Source organism: Mus musculus, chromosome 7 (genome assembly GCF_000001635.26).
Source record: "Mus musculus strain C57BL/6J chromosome 7, GRCm38.p6 C57BL/6J".
Classification (NCBI taxonomy): domain Eukaryota; kingdom Metazoa; phylum Chordata; class Mammalia; order Rodentia; family Muridae; genus Mus; species Mus musculus.
Genome location: NC_000073.6, coordinates 52,959,237 through 52,979,902, shown reverse-complemented (window position 1 = coordinate 52,979,902; position 20,666 = coordinate 52,959,237). Strand labels below are relative to the sequence as shown.

The 20,666-nt window shown below is 37.5% G+C and overlaps 1 long non-coding RNA gene across 1 annotated transcript in view; it reads right to left on the bottom strand.

Moving 5' to 3' along the window:
- Positions 1-2,904: 2,904 nt before the first annotated feature.
- Positions 2,905-20,666, bottom strand: part of Gm33898 — an 89,404-nt gene continuing 71,642 nt past the window's right edge. The window contains exon 6 of the long non-coding RNA XR_882086.1: positions 2,905-2,957. This is a non-coding gene — a long non-coding RNA (predicted gene, 33898). The remainder of the gene's footprint in view (positions 2,958-20,666) is intronic.

The following is a 20,666-nucleotide window of genomic DNA, read 5'->3' as shown; positions in this document are numbered from 1 at the left end:
TTTCAGCTTTAAAAAATGAATCTATAAATAAAGATATTTCAGTGTTAGAGTGTGTGAACTGCACTTCTTGGTCCAATTCTTCTTTTGCTGACTACACTCATCCTGCTTCAGGTTCTGAACCCTCAGTAATTTCTTACTGCTAGATGCCTCAAGGTGTCAAGGCAATAGAGATTATTGATAAAATGTCTAAATGTGAAAAACACTGTTACAACTTAATGTGAAGTTCTAATTGGGAATCAGTATTATCCTTTACAGTGAAAAGTGGCTCTATTTGTTTTCTCTTGTATGCCAGCATTTCAAAAGCAGCTGACCATTGGAGGAAACTTCAGGGGGTTTCTTTCCAGATGGGCTGAGCTTCTCTCCAGGACTTCTTTACCAGACCAATCCCAGCTTTCTCCAAGGCCATATATACCTCTATGTCTCCCAGTGAAGAACACTAAAACTCCCACAGAGGCTCAGAATTCTCATCCTCACAAACTGTTAGAATCAACAATACTATCTTGGGGGAGGGTTTGGGGGTTTTAGGGATAGCATTTGAAATGTAAATGAAGAAAATATCTAATAAAAAATCATAAAAAGTAATCTGAACCTCAATATCTCAGAGATCATATACAAGATATCAAAAATAGAAAGGGATAAAATTTAAAAAAAAAGAAAAAGAAAGAATAAGTAAAAGCTAAGATAAAAGACTTTGAAATTTGGACTGGTAAATACCAATTTGATTATATCAGAAGACTTGATAGTAGAGATGACACTTGTATCAAAACATCTTAAATTATATTTGAACATCAAAATGAGGAGTGCTATTGAAAAATGATAAAGAAAACGTAAAACCATTAATGTTCCCAAATAAAGTTCACTGGCACTGTGGTCAATCAAGCCAACCTTGTAAGGGGAATAAAAAGAAAGGGGTTTATTTCTACTTGGCTGCTGTTGTCACAGAATTCAACAGATTCTTGTTTATATTTATAACTTTTTCTAGGCAGTCAATATTTAACCCAATCCTTGGACACCTGTAAATTCATGAAGATTATAAACTTTTATATTCTACTTTTAAAAAGTCAGGAAAAAGTGGTTTGAATATATTTGACTCATGGGCAGTGGCACTATTAGAAGGTATGGCTCTGTTGGAATAGGTATGGCCCTGTTGAAGGAAGTATTTCACTATGTGGGTGGGCTTTGAGGACTCTTAATGCTCAGGCTCTGCCCACTACAAAAGAAACCCCCTCCTGGTTGCCTTCCAACAAGATGTAAAACTCTCATCTCCTTCTAGAGCACCAGGTCTGCCTTAATACTGTGATGCTTCCTGCCATGATAATGAACTGAACCTCTGAAAATGTAAGTCACCCTCAAGTTAATGTTTTCTTTGGTAAGAGAGAAAAGAAAGGAAGAAAGAAAGAAAGAAAGAAAGAAAGAAAGAAAGAAAGAAAGAAAGAAAGAGAGAGAGAGAGAGGGAGAGAGAGAGAGAGAGAGAATGGAAAGAAAGAAAGAAAGAAAGAAAGAAAGAAAGAAAGAAAGAAAGAAAGAAAGAAAGAAAGAAAGGAAGGAAGGAAGGAAGGAAGGAAGGAAGGAAGAAAGAGAGAGGTAAAATTTGAAAACCATGGCTCTCAATTCACTGTGTAATCTATAGATTGAGCCTTGGTCCTTATTGGTGCTAATCAATTTTCCAAAACAAGAAATACCCCTGTTTTTCTTTTATGCACTAAAGTTCCTCTCATTCCCACAGAGACAGATTGCTGAAAGTCTTGGCTTTGACCTCAGTTTTGTACTGGGAAGCACATAAAACTCAACATTTCTTAATGCCTTCTCTGAGCCACTCCCAGCCTCTCAGGAAGATGTGAGACTCACATCACCCTGAAGATGTGAGACTTTGTTCTACTCTATCAGTTCCAGAAATTGACTTTGAAATTGATTGGCACTTTCACCATTATCACACATCTTTTCCTCCCTCCTACTCCTAAATTACTCTCATATATTATCTCATTATCATTATGGTGACCTGCTCCTCCATCAACTAGCTCCTTTAGATTTTTCTCTTCGGATCCATTTTTGTAAGCACTGATAGCTCTGAATTCTTGTTCTCAAACATGAAGAGACAATTCTCCCTCCAACTGGTACCTGAAATTCTCCATTGAAATAATTGACTACATAAATCCAACTTCTTGATTTTGTGTTTAAATACTACCTCATACATAATACGTATATTATTTAGTGGATGATATCTTAAACTATGTTTGAAAAAAATTTAAACACGAGTCTTGAATCTGCCAACACTAATGATTTTACATCATTTTGCTGGGTAATTATTTCTATATCTTTATTTGATATTTATATATAGAGAATTTTTACAGGATGATTGAACTCATTTACTTTGCTTCATGTCCCTGGTATTATGAAAATTATTGAATACTTACTTCTTAAGGATGTCTGAGCTAATTAGTTGAGAAATAAAAGCTCACAAGGTTGTAAAATTCAAACAAAGGCTAGGTGCACAATGTTCTGCCTTTACAATCTGTGAAACATCTGATTTTCTCTCACATCTTGCAAGTATTCCTATCTGTAAGCTAAAAACTATACTGTCTACTGTATACTTTAATGTATACAACTTAAAGTCAGATGGTGGGTATGAACATGCTTTACAAAGTCCAAATTGTTCCTGTAATTGATTGACCTGTATCCTACAATCATTACTTAAAAACATCAGAAAGTAATTAAATTCAACAAACATTTATTGAATATATTATGATACAGGCTCGTCTCAGGTGTATAACAACAATCACATGATTTTTTTTTGAGGGGGGGGTCAAAACAGGGTTTCTCTGTATAGCCCTGGCTGTCCTGGAACTCACTTTGTAGACCAGGCTGGCCTCGAACTCAGAAATCCATCTGCCTCTGCCTCCTGAGTGCTGGGATCAAAGGCATGCGCCACCACGCCCGGTCAATCACATGATTTGCTTCTGAAATACAGATAAAGTGAACAAGGTCCATGTTTTGGCATTTTTTAATGGTTTAGAAACTTACTGCAAACTACTCAGTCTAATAAAATCCAAGGACCTGAAGGGGTCTACAGTCCTATAGGAGGAAAATAATATGAACTAACCAGTACCCCACAGAGCACCCTAGGACTAAACCACCAATCAAAGAAAACACATGGTAGGACTTTGCCTCTAGCTGCATATGTAGTCACCATTAATGGGAGGAGAGGCCCTTTGTCTTGTGAAGATTCTATGCCCCAGTATAGGGAAATGCCAGGGCCAGGAAGCAGTAGTTGGTGGTTTGGGGAGTAGTGTGTGTGTGTAGGGGATTTTCAGAGAGGAAACTAGGAAAGGGGATAGCATTTGAAATGTAAATAAAGAAAAATATCTAAAAAAAATGCAAGTATGCCCTGTGTTTTAGGTAAAAGAAGGAAACACTGGATTCATACACACGAGCAGCTTGTAATAAAGATGGTTGTTTCTCTTTTGGAAGTACTAAAGGAGTATTTTACGGCCTTGCTTTTGCTTCTCTGTGCCCCCTTCATCTTGAGAGGAGCCATATTGAACTTTCTCACTATTGCACAGCCAAATTCTGACAAGAAAGCCTCTGCCTTCCTCCTTCCATCTTAAGAACCCTGAGATCACACTCAATTGGCCCACATCATACCACATAGCCTCCTCCTGTAAAGTCAGCTAATAACGAGCATTATTCCCATATGGTCAAAATTTACTTTCCATGTAAGACACATTTTAACAGGTTCCAGAATATTATTAGCAGTTGGATGTTTGGGGAAGCCCCGATGTACCTATCACTGTCTCATGAGAGACTGGTAATATTTTTGTCTTTTATGTTTCCTCATGAATCTGTGTGATATGATACCATACCAACGATGTTATAAAAATGCAAACTATATTGAACTAAATCATTCATCGATAAGTTACTAAAAGCACTCATTTCCTCATTTTAGTAGCCACTTGGACAAACTTTAATAACATCTTTTAAATGGTTAAATTTTCCCTTAAGTATTTATAGTTAGATTTTGTGGTGGGTCCAGGATTGAGATATGGTACACATTTATTCTCTTAACAAATGAATAGTAGCGATCCTGGGGATCATCTTTTCTGGGGTGAAAAAATAAAATGATGAAAATATAACCTAATAGCATTTCAGCCATTTCAAAATCATATGTTTTAGGGTCAGCAAGATGGATCAGGATAAGCAGATAAAGGTACTCACTAGCAAGCCTGAAGATCTTTGACTTCTCAGAAAAACATAATGGGAAGAGAAAACTCATTACCAAAATTTGTCCTCTGATCTGAACAGATGTACTCAATTTGTACATATAAACAGGTATATATTTAAATAAATAAATACATACATACATGCATACATACAAACTATTTTTATAATCTGCATTTAGAATCTTAAATCTATTTAGTTTGGACTATTACACACACACAAACACACACACATGCATATATATATATATATATATATATATATATATATATATATACATATATACATACATACAGGCATACATAAATATTTTTATATCAGTTATATAAGTTATTTTACTGAAATTACTTCAGACCATGAGCAAGTATATACATAAATCTGTATAAACCATTCAGCATATTTATTTCTTCTACTTCTTCCTGAAATGTGAAGAAGATGATGCTCAAATGTTTTTAATTTTAAACATCATTGTTGATTGTCTCCAGGTTAGGATCTGAACACATCAGCCTCTAGTGTCAGTTAATATTGACCACACAGTGGAAGGTAGAGCCACCTGACCTAAACTACCTATATGCATGGAACTATTTTTGCTATGTATTAACTACAACAAAGAAACCCTTAGTATTTAAAACAGAAGAACAAAGACCAATTTAGCCAAATAAATTATGAATCACGCTAGCATCTGCTATCTTTTTAACACGCTGTAATTTAAGGAGGCATATTGCCAGAGAGGTAGGTTGAAAAGAGCATTCCCCATAGTATTTTATTGGGTAATGACACATGTGTGCAAACCATGGGACCGATAAAATGTTTTCAAAATGCAAAACACTGAGAAAAACTACTAGATCAAGAAAGAAAGAAAAGAAAAAAACAGTGAAGCAAGGGAGTTTTGTGACATAAAGCCAACGAATAAAAGCCTATTTAATGATGCGGAAAATTCTAAACCTCAGTGGAGTTTGGATTTTAAGTAATATCTGTGGATCCAAACCTGAGTGCTGAGGAGGCCCATAAGTGAAACATTTTTAGAAGTGGTTTTAAAACTTCCCGATTCCAGTTAGAGAACACACGATCCACTTGCGAGAACAATGGCTCAGTAACCTGCAAATGCTGCTGGGCCGATGAGGCTTTACAAAGAAGAGCAGATGAATTCATTGCACACATGGTCTGATACTAAGATCAGGTAAGGATGCGGCTGCTAGATACACTCCAATCAACTCAAATTCTATGTGCAAATTTGAGCAGGTCTATGCTTCTCTCAATGTTCTTCTTATCGAAAAGAAAAATTAACCAAGAGAAATTTATGAGGTGTTACACATATGATCACAATGTCTTAGTTCTACTTACTCCTTTATTTGGAATTCATGTCCTGAGAACTGGAGAATAGAATTTTGGGTAGAGAAGTATATCCTGTGACTGAAGAAGATTATGACCCTCATAGTAAACATAACAGAAAACCCACTTAAACCCACATTAGGACAAACACAAGGCTTCTGAAATGGCAGCCTCTCATCTGAGATGGCAAAGATGATACAAAGTCATGAGACATCAGTGGGTATTGCAGATGGAAAGCATGTGTTTGGTTACACAAGACAGCCCTCAGAATCTATATAAAGATAGGCAGAAAAACACAAAAGGTGGGCTGGAGAAATGGCTCAGGGTTTAAGAGCACTGATTGTTCTCCCAGAGGTCCTGAGATCAATTCCCAACAATCACATGCTAGCTCAGAACCATCTGTATTGGGATCCAATGTACTTTTCTGGTGTGTCTTCAGACAGCTACAGTGTACTCACATAAATAAAACAAGCAAATCTTTAAACAAAAGAAAGAAGAGCAAACACAGAAGGTAGACACTAAGGAGAAACAAGGAGACTGCAGAAGAAACAGATGGAGCTGCGGCTTAGTTCCTGTAGGGATTATAGGAGGTTGTGTCCAACTCATGTCTCATTTACTATTCAACCATTTTGCTGGGTGGAGTTACATATTATTAAGAATCAATGTGTCTCTCAAACTGTTAACATCTCAGAACAGTATCTGTGGCCATGCTGCACCACAGTGCTGAGGAATAGGATGTGGGATAGAAGGAGTCAGACCCAGATGGGTGGAAGCATGCACTACACAGTGACTCAAATGTCATTTCAACAAAGGGCTGGTAAAAACTTGTCATTATTTGCATTGATTTTTCCTTGAGCTTACTTTGTATCCAAACAGCCCCTTCTACCACACATGTGTATGCTCACACACAGGTGTTTGCACACTCACTTCTTCCGTTTTCATCAGCTGGGTCACATGTTCAAGCACAAGCCCTCCAGGATCACTGATGTTGTTCTTGATCTGGAAGCCAGTAATTGTTTCCGTAAATTTAAAATGAGGAAATACATTTTTACTATGGACCCTCAAGCTTCAAAACAATTTTCTATGTTCAGTGCTCAGAATAACAAAATGTGGTATGTGAGAAAGGAGCTTGAAAATTTGACAGCACTCAGCAAGCTGGCTTCCACTAGCTGTAGTGTCACCAGGATCCAAGCAGCATAATATTATGAAGAGAAACGCTGAGAGTTGGAGATTGTTCTGGTCACTTCCAGGGTAGAGACTTATCAATTGGTACAGCCTAGAACATATGTGCATATGACAGTGTAGGGAATGAAGAGGTTGTGCTTATGTATTTAGAATTATATAACAATAATAGAAAAAAGAGGGCAGTGAAGTTGAGAGTAAACAAGCTGGCACATCATAGAAGGAGTTGGAGAGAGGAAAAGATGGGTGGGAATAAGATAATCATAATTGAAAACTGTAAAATCTTATAAAATACATTATTGAAACATGAACCAAACATGGAAAATCTCCTGGGGGACATTTTTATCGACACAGAAATAAGGAACACTTTCTGCAGAACTAGTGTATCCATGCTTAGCAAAAGCACAAGAGAGACATAGTGTAAAGAGGTTCTATGACCTGAAATGCATGAAGACACCTTTGAAAGTTTCAATAAGGCTCTAAGAAGGGAGAGGAGACAGAGTAACTGTTTGAGATGAAGAATTACTTTAAAATTATCAAAAGCCTAAAAAATTTAAACCTAGCTCTCTGAAATAAGACCCAGCCAAGCAAGAAAAAAGTTGATAGCACACCATCATTAACTTAATTCTTTACAACATTATCTATCATTTATTCACAGTATTAGAAAAATGATCTTCAAAAGAAATATTAATTTCTCTTGATTTAATACATAATTCCACTCCTTTGATATAATTGTGTCTCTCTCATTTCCATTTCTCAGAAATATTAGAACATCCAAACAAATTTCATTGTATGACAAATAATCAAATTAACTGCTCGATTGCTTCATTTTATAGCATTCTTCCTCTATTTTAACTAGGATTTTCATCGATTTTCTCAGGAAGTTAATTCTCTATGATTCATGGTAAAAGTAAACATTCTAATCACCCAGTGCACCTATTGTCAAGCATTCATTTTGTAGCTTCTAAGTGTTGAAGTTGTCAACAAACAGAACCTTTAAAAATATATATTGAAAGTTGTACATTTTTTTCAATCATCAGTACACCTAAGGTATGCCATAATAATCTTGGAGCCACACAATGCAAATATCAGGCTAGTCCCAACATAAAAGTGACTTCTGGGTGTTCAAAAATACAGGTGTGTTATGAAAAATATTATTGTTATTTATTATTATAGTTATTATTATTATTATAAAAATGTGGTAGGGACATCAATCCCTTTTATGCTAAGCAGAAAACTTTAGAGGTCACTTATTTTGTAATTGAAAATATTTAGTGAATATTAGGTATTTTCATAGCACTGTGATTTGTGAAGAAGCAGCCTATTAGTTATTTAAAACCTCAGGTTTGGATGAATTACCCTTTTCCCTCTAATCTTCAACACAGAAAAAAGAAATGAAAAGATAAGAAAGAGGAGCAACCAAGTACAGAGCACCTGCAGAGAGAATGCAAGTGGAAAGAGGGAAGGAAAACAGCCCCAAGCCTAATCTCTAAACCAGATTTTGTATTTAAGAAAAGTATCCCCCGACCTCATCTTCCTCTTTAATGTAGCGGGATTAACACTATACTGTGCCCCATATACTGCTGCACATATAATGCTGTACATATAATTGTGTACATAGGGTCTGGCATGGAGCAAACACTCAAGGTTTTGGAGTTGCTGACTACATCAGAATATATCACGTGATTCTCAGTCTTTAAAGACATCACTTCCTGAATTTCTGTTCAGCTTGAATAAAGCAGCCAAAGACTAGCTGACCATAGGTGAGAGCATGGTAAATTCAGTGACTTCAAAATTTGAAGTTTAAAAGAACTCTTCTCTTAGTAGAGACCAATGTTGAGATATAGAAGACCAAGCAAAGAATGTAAACAGAGATTAAACAAGAGCTGGCTGAAGAAACAAACTAACAACAACAACAAAAAAAGTTAGATACTTGGAGGAATGGAGAAAATTAAAGGAGAGGGGGAGGAGAGAGAGTTGGTTTGTTTATCCACAATAGACAAAGCTAAATGTAATTAAAAATAAGCACAAAATTTACATGCACCGCAACTTTGAAAACAGTTGTCCTTCCTAATATTCATTAGAAAGTCACTCAGTTTAATTCTGATTTTACAACAGCCAATTCATTTATGAAAGATAAAGTAAAGCTGAAAAGTATTAGCAAAAGTAATCGGATCAAAACCAGAGGAAAATATTGCTGGCATTTACTCTAGGCTCCTCCCCACAGGTTCCTGGCAACAGCCAGGTATGCCTGACTCACTATAAAAGGGGCTTCTTGCCCCCTCCTCACTATCTTGCTTTCTTCTCTTCTCCTTCTGCTCTTGCCCCTTACCCTCTTTCCCCTCTCTATGCATTCCCCTCCTCACTCTCTATACACGTGCTCATGGCTGGCCCCTTTCTCTCTCTCTCTCTCTCTCTCTCTCTCTCTCTCTCTCTCTCTCTCTCTCTTTCTCTACTCCCTCAACTCCCCTATTCATGACCTAAATAAACTATTCTATACTATGCCATTGTGTGGCTGGTACCTTAGAGGGAAGAGATGCCTCAGCATGGACCTGCAGAGACACCCACTTCCCCCACACCATACCATACCGCCACCAAACATATCCCTTCCTTCCTATCTTTGTATAAAATACAATAAATATAATATTTTATTGCAACCTCTTAGATTTGACAAAATCATCTTAAAGTCCTGTCTTTGGTGATATTATTTTTTATGTTTTTCAAAGCACTAAATTTAAATTGTCACAGAAATATGTTTTTAAGTAATAGCCTCAGAATTTCCTGAATTATCTTTTGTGCCAAGTAACAACAACACAGAAATGTCATTTCTGGCTAGGAATGCCTCAAGTAGGATGACATTTGAAACAAAATGTCTAAATATTTATAAGAATATGTTAGCAAATAAGGAGTGATGAGGAACTGCCAAATCTGGGACAATAAAACAAATACCAATGAAACACAGAGGTACACCAAGAACTTGTCTTAGTGTTAGAGAGCTTGGGTACTTGGCTCATTTTCCTTCCAGAAGTTGAATATTTTCTGTAATTTCTGACACTTCAACATCTCCTCTATAAATTTGACTGTGAGTTCTTCTTCTCACTTCATCTCACTTCATGTTACCAGCATGTGCTCCTGACCCTCTGGTATATTCATTGGGCTTCTGGTATATTCATGTTCTGCTTCAAGTGCTGTTCAAGAGCACTGAGGATGTACCTCATAGACAAGCACAGAGCACATATTTAATGAAAAGCCAAACTGTCTCAACTTTGTAAGGAAACATCATCCAAAAGAATGCCAAAGTTGCTAAACCAAACTTAAGAATAAAGTTTCTAGTTAACAGTTAATAGAATATAAATCTGTTTATCTATTATATTTGAGACTATATATGTAAAGTCACATTTCATTGTGAATACTAAAGTTAGAGGAGAAATTTTGATTAAGGGTACAAGTAGCAAAAGGTAAATTGGGGAGAGAAAGAGAGGAGAGAAGAATGGAAAGAGGGTAGGAAGAAGGAGAGAGAGAAAAAGAGAAAGAGAGAGAGAGAGAGAGAGAGAGAGAGAGAGAGAGAGAGAATCTCTGATTGATCTTCAATGCTCTGGGGTTTCCCTCTCAACCCACTGTAATTGTTTTCCTCCTTTTTTCTGTGTATCAAGTTTCTGCCAAAGACAAATGACTTGGAAGTTTCTGCACGTTCTGCTGTGTCACATGATACAGACTCATATTGTATTTTGTTGAGGCAAGACCCAATGGGAGGTCATCTGATGTTTGGAGAGAATACAAATAAGACTCACAGGAAAGAGACTGGGCAATTGCATAGCTAGCCTCAAAACACTGCGTTGGTCTCCCATTTTTGCTAACCTTCACTTCCTTGAGAGAGTTACTACAGAGAACTTCTCCTGGTCTACTGAATGGTTCTGGTTGCTCCCACTTACTTGTGAGGATTCACCAGAGGCCTGGATATTTCTGCTGGATCATGCCACAACTGCAGTATCTTGTTTGATATCCTGACACTACTGAACTAGATTGCTGGTATGGTGACAATAGAGATTGGAATTGCCACCAAAGAACTACTTCTGAACAGTTACACATCCCTGCTGAGAGCCACCCAGCCTGAAGAGGGTAGTGATGGGGCACAGAGTAGGACTCTGGTGTGGCTTTAAATCTGGGGATCTCTGGATGTTCCAGCTCTCTAAGTATACTGAAAGGTTGATAATAACTTCTAAAAACTCCCATTAACTTTCTTGCTCTTTCTGAGGGTAAAAGGCCGGCTTAGACGATTAACACCTGTAGCCTAACAGCAGATGATTAAATAATGTGGCCTTTGTTCTATTTCAGCAGGTAACTGTGCAGCTATCAGCTTCAGCCTGCTAGTCAGAAGTCACAGGAAGAAAAAGGGACACTCTGAAAAGTGGCTACAGTATTTATTACTAAGTTGCAAAAAGTTTCCTATGAAAGCTAATTAAGGGGAAAAGCAGAAATGTCCTAAGCAGAGAAAGGAAAAAAAAAATTCTTTCTCATCTCTTTGTCCTCAGTACTTATGCATCTTTCAGAATACATGATCACATGTTAAAAAGTTCATCACAAGTTCACAGAAAAAAATCAAATCATAAATTGAAATACAATTTTGCAACAGAGAATGTTTACATGAATATCCATTCAGAGTAATTATCTGGCTAATCTTCCATCACCTCTCACAGCTTAACAGGTTCATAGAAGGTTGAAAACTATAACTACGTTATTAGTGGGGTTCTGTATACATAAACCCAATCAATACTTTATCTCTGTCCTAGCGCATATAATAAATCGTTATTTCCCTTTTTATGACCTTTGACTGTTTTGCAAACTCTTTGAATGTGTTCTGAGTAGGGGAGAAAGCCTGGTTACTACCTAAGAGGCAATTAACTTGTGACACATGGGAGACTGACAGAGTTCTTATTTCAATTTTGATTATAAAAAAAAGAGCTAATAGCGGTCCTACTTATAAGAAAGCTTAATAATCACTGATATAATTTTAGGAATTCTTATAGGATTAACGTTAAGGCTTAAGTCATCTACTTGTCTATATAGCATCACTACAAGACAGGACACCTTCATAGATCTGCAGATATCTGCTCAAACGGGGTGGCTTTATATCTAGTGATTATTATATATGTTTAAAAATAGCAGGAAAAGCATATTAATAGCAGGGATCTTTTCTAAAATGAATTCTCCTGAGCCTTGTCTGTAAAAGCGAATCTGTCACAGATTCTATTAAAATCCGAAGCAGACAATCCCAGGAAGATCACCTGCTAGTTGTTAGCTTCTATTATGGCTCCTGAAACATCCTTTTGTCCTACTTTGTCTTTTCTCCCCTGCCTTTGAATGGTGGGCCTCAAGGGGATTCAGAGTATTTGAAAATCCTTCCTAAGGTGGGTTTTGAAAAATCTAAGCCTACAGAAAAAAATGGTATCTTATTGTGTGCAAGTGATTTAACATAGAGTTCTGCCTAATCAAAGAAAAATTTGGAGAATGAAACTAATATGACAGTTCTTAATTACATTAATGTTTGTCAAACACCCAAATTACAAGTGTTGACACATGTTCTGCTATAAATAACTGAGCTTCACAATTAGCAGATTTTATAACCTGTTTTCCAGATAAATGTTTCAATTAAACAAAATGTTAAAAAATATTGAACCACCATCCTAGAACACACCAATACCTACGACCTACTTTTTCTGTATATTACATTACACTTTATTTATATTGAGAAGTAGTTTTCAGTGATAGAGTTTATACTGTTGGAATTACAATAAAATGATATTAACCTGTGATATCTGAATGCTGTTCTAATTGATAAAAGTGTTTGTGCACCAACCATTAGGCAGTGTTTGGAGAATCCTGCCAAAGAGGAGAAGGAAGGATTGTAGGAGCCAGATGGGTCAAGGACACTACAATAAAAGATAGAAAATCAACTAACCTGGACCCATAGGGACTAATACAGGTTGAACCACCAACTAAACCTAGGCCCTCTGCATATATGATACAGTTCTGTAGCTTTGTCTTCAGATAATACACCAGAAGCAGGAAAGGGGCTGTCTCTGTCTGTGGTGCTTGACTTTGGGACTCTTCCCTCTACTGGGTTGTCTCATCTAGCCTCAGTAAGACAGGATTGGTTGCTCTACTGCAACTAGCTGTGCCAGCTCTGGTTGGAGTCCTCCTCTTTTCTGAAGAGAAAAGAAGAAGGAGTGGATAGGGATGAAAGGAAGTTGGGGAGAGGAATAGAGAGGAGAAGAGTGATGGGAAACTATAGACAGAATGTAAACTAAATACATTGATTCATAAAAAGTGTTCATTTATCTAAATGTTGCTGTTTTCTCTTCTAGAACACATAAGTGAGAGCATTATATATTTGGGGGGTTATCATGTGTTTGCTGCGGTAGAATCTCAGTTCAAAATCCTTAAACACTACAGGGTTACAACCACAGTCTGGTATTTCCTCATGTCAGATTTCCCCCTACTGTTTTGATGCTTAAAACTGAAGGTCAAGCTGGAATCTCAAGGTAAAACCTCAAATCACCTACCAAATCCTCATGCAGTGAGAACAGCTGTTACCCATGCTCAGTCCTATGTTTATAATTAACAAAAAACAAACACAAGTACCTCTGACTTGTTCACAAAAGCATCATCAAGATATATATATATATATATATATATATATATATATATATATATATGTATATATATATACATATATATATGTAATCTCCCCCTGTATTATGTATAACTAAAATATTTAATGCACATGTGTAAATATGCATATATGCATAGGCACTCAAAAACACCAGGATATTTATAGGTACATATATGTATATAGGTATATTTTCTGTATTTAATCATGCATATGCACATATGTATATTTTAGCAGTCTGTACTTATAGCTCGGTTTTGATTGCATCAAGAGTTTATAATTTGTTAGTACAAGAAAGGTGTGACAATCTGCCTGAGGGAAAACTAGAGAGGCAGTATTCCAAATGTTCCTGAAATCCATATTCCTACCTCTATGCTTCTGCCTCTAGGCCCCTGCCCTTAATTCCTGCCCTGCCAGTTGCTATTGATAGAATGTGACATAGAAGTATAATCTGAAATAACCTCCATTGCTCATAAATTATTTTTGGCCAAAGTGATCATTACAGCAACAACAACAAAAAAAAATGACTAGAATATTGATAACATGCTATCATGTTAATATTATATGGATTTTAGGTCTGCTTTTTCTTATCTGAACATCTTTGACTTGTCTAGATAAAAAACAAAATTGTTAAACTTGTATATCCTTTTAATGATATTTCATGTGTTTCTGCTTTGACCTTAGTTATATCTTTCCTGCTGTTATTTTGGCCTTGGATTAACCCTTCTGTTTTAAAACCATGAGGTGTAGTGTTAGGTTGACTATCCGAAATCAATCTAGGTATTAATACAGGTGCATATTACATAAGCTCTTCTTTCTTGTTTTTCAAAAACTAATAGGAAAACACAGCATATAAAGTCCTTGGGATTTACCATGAGTACAAAATAAAATATTGTTTTTCATAAACTAATGGGAAAAGACAGCATATAAAGTCCTTGGGATTTACCATGAGTACAATATTTTATTTTCACTTTTGGTTTATATAATAATAATTTAGTAGCATGATTATCAATCTCCAAGTATTTTCACAAAAATGTACAGTACAGAGTATACTGATTTATATAATTCACTATTTGTATTCTCCTGAATCTCAGTAGTGTTCCTCTAATCATCCATTGAGTTCTTCATGGACTCCTGTTACTTCTTTCCCTCTGTGATCTGTCATAGAGACATGGCATTGTTCCTTTGACAGTTCCTCTAGTTTGATGAATAGTGTTGGCTAGATGTGCCTGGTGAAGTTGTTTGGGAACCTGTGGAAATCTGCACCTCTAGTGGTGCAGCTTGAATAGAGCATAGGCAGTTGAGCTGGAAAGCTGTATTGTGTCCTATGGCAATGTTACTAGAAAGATCAGGAAGATGGAGGATAGTGGGCACTCTACATAGTGGCTTCAGGAGGGAGTGGGGTTAGCATATGTTAGGCTCAAGTTAAGTCATAGTCAAGGCTTTGTCAGCCATAACAAAGAGTAAGTTTGTTCTTCACAGGCACATAGATTTTAGTGAACAGAAATACACGTATACTTTCTCATTTGTCAAGAATAGTTAAAAATCTCAACTTAAAGTCACAGATAGGGGTAAAAATTCATAATCCAGCTACATAAGAGGCTGGGGATGGAGGGGTACAAGTCAGAAGCCAGCCTCAGGAGTATAGTGAGGCGGTATTTAAAAGAGAAAGGCCCAAGCTTTCCACCTTTCAGTAATGTGACCTGGGATAAGCTACTTAGCTTCTTTCAGTGAATGTCATTCATGAGTGAAATTCAATTATGCAAATTAATGATCACATAGAAGTGACTTCCTGAGCAAGTAGCTGTTCCATGAAAGGTGCTCAACTAGTCTCTAAATTACAGTTGACATTTTGTTCAAGCTTAGATCCCTCACTTTCAAAGTTATGGCTGAAATATTGACTTGAAATAACACAAAATACAATGACTAAACTGTGTAATGTCACTAGAAAATAAAAGAAACTTTTATATTTTTCATAGGTCAGGTCAACCACCAGAAAAGAGCTCTGTGGCATTAACAGCATCCAAGGAAAGATCTTTACATCATTAGCAACCCCCAGTCCACCCTCTAATTGTTCCACATCCCATACCTCCTCCCCACCTGCTGTCTCCATGAGGTTGTCCCCACCCCCTACCTACTACCCCACCTGAACTCTAACCTCCCTGGGGCCTCCAGTCACTTGAGGGTTAGGTGCATCATGCCTGATTGAACCTAAACCCAGCAGTCCTCTGCTGAATATGAGTTGGGGGCCTCATTTTAGCTGGTATTTGCTGTCTTGTTAGTGGTGCAGTGTTTGATAGCTCTCAGAGATTCAGATTAATTGAGACTGCTGGTCCTCTTTCAGTGTTGCCCTCCTCATCTTCTTTTAGCCTTTCCCTAATTCACCCACAAGGGTCAGCAGTTTCTGTCCATTGGTTGTATGTAAATATCTGCATTTGACTCTTTCAACTCTTGTTGGGTCTTTCAGAGTGCAGTCATGCAAGGTCCCTTTTCATGAGCAGTCCATAGCCTCAGTAATAGTGTCAGATCTTGGGATCTCTCCTTGAGCTGTATCCCAATTTGGACTTGTTACTGGAATTTCTTTTCCTCATGGTCCTCTCCAATTCCATTTCCACAGTTTTTTCAGACAGGAAAAATTATGAGTTAGAGATTTTACAGTGAGATGGCAGCCCCCTCCCTTATTTGATGCTCTGTCTTCCTGCTGGAGGTGGCCTCTGTTAAAGGCTAAGTCAATGCTTTAGGATCTAAGTTGTTTTAAATAATGCAAATATGGCATTTTTCTTTTCATTTTTTTGGGGGGGAATAAAGTAATTTCTTCAAGTTATTTGAATAGTAACAATATGCATCCCCTCCCCATTCACAAAGAAACAAATTTGGAATTAGTTTTTTCCTTTTTATTAGATATTTTCTTTATTTACATTTCAAATATTATTCCCTTTCCTAGTTTTCCCTATGTAAATCCCCTATTCCCTCCCTCCTCGCCCTGCTCCCCAACCCACCCACTCCTGCTTTCTGGCCCTGGCATTACCCTATAAAGTGGCATAGAACCTTCACAGGACCAAGGGCCTCTCCTCCCAGAATACCCAAGATACACATGAAACTCAAGGAGTTGGAAGGCCAAAGTGGGGATATTTCGATCACTTAGAAGGGGGAACAAAATGACCATGGGAGGAGTTACAGAGACAAAGTTCAGAGCAGAGACTGAAGGAATGATCACCCAGAGACTGCCCCACCTGAGGATCCATCCCATAAACAACCACCAAAACCAGATACTATTGTGGATGCCAACAAAACTTCCTGACAGGAGCCTGATATAGCAGTCTCTTGAGAGACTCTGCCAGTGTCTGACAAATACAGAAGAAGATGCTCAGAGCCATTCACTGGACTGAGCACAGGGTCCCCAGTGAAGGAGCTAGAGAAAGTACCCAAGCAGCTGAAGGGGTCTGCAGACCCATAGGAGGAACAACAATATGAACAATATGAACCAGTATCCCCAAAGCTCCCTGAGACTAAACTACCAATCAGAGAAAACACATGGTGGGACTCATGGCTCTAGCTGCATCTTTTCTAATAGCTTTTTTGTTTGTTTGTTTGTTACATAAGCATAAAATCCCTAAATACTTATATATGAAGTTGAAACAGTTTACTTAGTAACTAACTAGAAAATAACACCTAAATTTATTGTTCTCATGCTGTTGAGTTCTCTTTTTTTTTTTTTTTTGAGTTCTTGGGATCCTGACCATAATCAAAAATTTTCTGGTGAATATTTCACTTCAGGTTATACTTTCAAAAATTCAGAAGTGAAGAAAAAGGAAACTTAGACAGGGTGTGATAGAGAAACGCAAAGTGTCCTGGATGCCATTTGGACCATTGGAGTCTCCAACTGTGGAATTTCCTTCAAAGAAACCAAACATCAGAATTAAATCCTGGAATGACTGCCCAATAAACATCCAATTAGTGACTTTTCTTGAAAACTATTCACTTCTATTTGGATGACTTTTAATTTTCTGATTTAACAACTTCACATAAAACTCAATGAACAAATTCAAGAATCTAGGGGTTGTTGTAGTTTTACACAGTAATAAACCCACAAATGTACTAGATATTACTGGTTAATCAAATTATGTTAACATGATGTTGCTTACTAAATAGTCTCTCTGAGAAGTTAAGTGACTGGGTTTGCAACTGGGCATTTTCACAAATAGTGCATGAGAAGTTTTCTACAGGATAAATTTATTTATGTTACTGTTCTTTAATATCAAATTGTATTCAAAGTGTTACACTACTGATGTTTGATTTAAGTTCAGAGATGGATTTCAAACTAAAGATGTGTACACTAAAAGCCATCTATAAGGGAAATGATGGGCCGCATGTATAGGAGTTTGTTTTCTAACTGCAACAGTATCAGCTGCCCCAATTTCCGAGTTATCTTCCCAATGAGGAACACTTGTGTTTATGGGCAACTCGAAGGAACAGGAGAAAGATATACAGTAAAGAGTATAAATTTCAGTATGCTAGCAAACTGACTTACAGAAGGCAAAACAAAAGGAGGGTTAAAGGAAAGGAATGAATGAAGAAGGGGGAAGAAAAGAGGGACTACAAAAAAAGAATGAGTGTGATAGAAATTACCAAAAGTAAAAGGATAAAAGAAAGAGGGAGGAAAAAACTAAACACCTCTCTGAGTTACAACATTGGTTTCATTTGCTTTCTGTGGTGTATTTTCTCATATCACACAATCCTAGCCTTTGAGTGACTGGCACCTGGGTCTCTGTGTCTCTAGGTTTCTCAATATCAGCTCATAAGAATCCAGAGACAACAAGATGCTTGGAACTCTGGGAAAATGTCCACCTGGGACAGAATGAGTGCCTAAGAAGTCAGCAAATATTTTATATTTGCAAACGGTCACTATCTGAGTTGGAGTCTTCCAAGGGGAACCTTAGGAAACACAGGGCACTAATACTTGTCAAGAGCTTCTGGGATTAGCAAATCCCTCAATGACATGTGTGTCATTCCCTTTCTTTCATGAGGAAAATGAATAAAGAGCTGTTAGAAAGAAGTAAGATTCCACATGACTCTCTAGAGTATACTTGCTAAGGCGTTAAAGCCCTTCAGTTTGACACTAGCTACTAGCACAGCCAGGACTTCCCCTACTCTTTTACTCTTCAGCCTCATTTATTCTCCAGTTGTAGTGATGAAATACACTGGTACAAACAATACAATTGAGAAGGTCTTATTTTGGCTCACTGTTATAGTATACTGCAATCCATGAAGTCAGGACATTCATGGTAGCAGGTGCTGGAGGCAGCTCTGAGATATGACCCAAAGTTAGTGTGCAAAGCAGAAAGAATTGGAATAGGCAATCAGGAGGTAGGTGGGACTCTCTTGAATGGACCAGAGACCTGGGAGTTGAGAGCCTCTCAGTACTCTAAGGGAGAGACCTTGGATGAAATGCTCTACAGTGCTGAGAGGGAATATGTAGAGTCCATCTCCAGTGGAGAGACAGTAGAACAACTGGAGGGATGGGGTTGCCATCCTACAGTTAAAAGCTCTGACCCAGAATTGTTCCTGTCCGAAGGAATTTCAGGGACAAAAATGGAGAAAAGCATGAGAGAAAGTAGGTTCAATGATAGGCCCAAAGTGGGATCCAGCTCAAGAGAAGGCCCAGATCCCTGAGACAGTTTCTAATGCTGTGGTATGCTCCAGACAGGAGCCTAGCATGGCTGCCCTCTGAGAGGCCCAACTTGCATCTGAAAGAGTCAGATGCAGATACTAGCACCCAACAAATGGACAGTAGTGCCGGGACCCCTGTGGCTGAATTGGGGAAAAGCTGGAAGAAGCTGAGGAGGAGGGTGGCCTCATGGAAAGACTAGCTGTCTCAACTGACCTGGATCTCTCTAAGAAACTGAGCCACAAAGCAGGAAGCATACACCAGCTGATATGAGGCCCCAGACACATATACAGCAGGGTATTGCCTGGATTGGCCTCAGTGAGAGAAGGTGCACCTAACCCTCAAGATACTTTTGACCCAGGGATTGTGAAGGCCTGGTAGGGTGGGGACATCAAGTTGGAGATGGGGGTTAGGAGGAGAAGATATGGTATAGGGAGAAATCAGGAGGGCAGACCAGGAGGGGGATGAAGTCTGGACAGTAAAAAGGATTAAACAAGCAAACAAACAAATAAATGTATGTTTTCATAGACAGTGAGGTAATGAACTTTTGCAAAAACAAGTTGAAAATAGTTGGGAGCAGTTACCATTACCAAATGGTTGTTCAATTTGTATTACCACTAATGCTGTTTAAATGAGTAGACTTAATAATAGAACACAAAGGGATTTCTGTAGATTTGTAGTCGTTGCACATCAAATAAAAATTGTATAAGTTTCCTGTTTAAAAAAAAAAAAGGAAGGAAGCACAGCTGTTGTCACCTCAATTTCTCCTTTTAATCAGTTAAGGACCTTGACCTCATGGGATTATGGTACCCACTTTGGGTGAAATATATCCTCACTTCAGTCATTCTAATTTAGATTAATCTTCCAAGGAATGTTTCCTAGGTGAATCTATCATCTGCCAAGTGGACAGTATTAACCATAGCAATTCATTTATGATCTCTGATTATAATAAGCCAGTCAGTGGCAGAAGCTGACCACAGTGAAATCTTTCAAGCAGATACTTTCAAGAACTCTTCTTGGTTATTGAGATGATGTCCCTTAAGTTAATTATCACTAATTCCATTTGAGGTGATCAAAGTCACAACCTGATGGTGACAACATATTTAACCTATATTCTTTTTATTTTATTTTATTTTAATTAGGCATTTTCTTCATTTACATTTCCAATACTATCCCAGAAGTCCCCCATCCCCTCCTCCCCCTCCTCCCCTACCCACCCACTCCCACTTCTTGGCCCTGGCGTTCCCCTGTACTGAGGCATATAAAGTTTGCAAGACCTATATTCTTACTGTATCCATAGATAAAGTTAAATTAAATTGATAGTGTGTTACTCTAAGTAAAGCAAATACTTTATTTTTCCATTAAACCTTTCAAGAACTATTGATTATTTCCATTTGTGACATGTTTACTGACAACACCAATACACAGAATATCATGGGATACATAAGACTCAGGAGACACCACCCCTAGGGAATTAATCACAGCAACTAAAGAATGCTATGAAAGAGAGAATTGCTTTTCTCAGATGAGTTGTTTAAAAATGCAATTTCAAGAGGTTATCTCTGAAATCATAAAACCACAAAAAAACTAAACAAATTC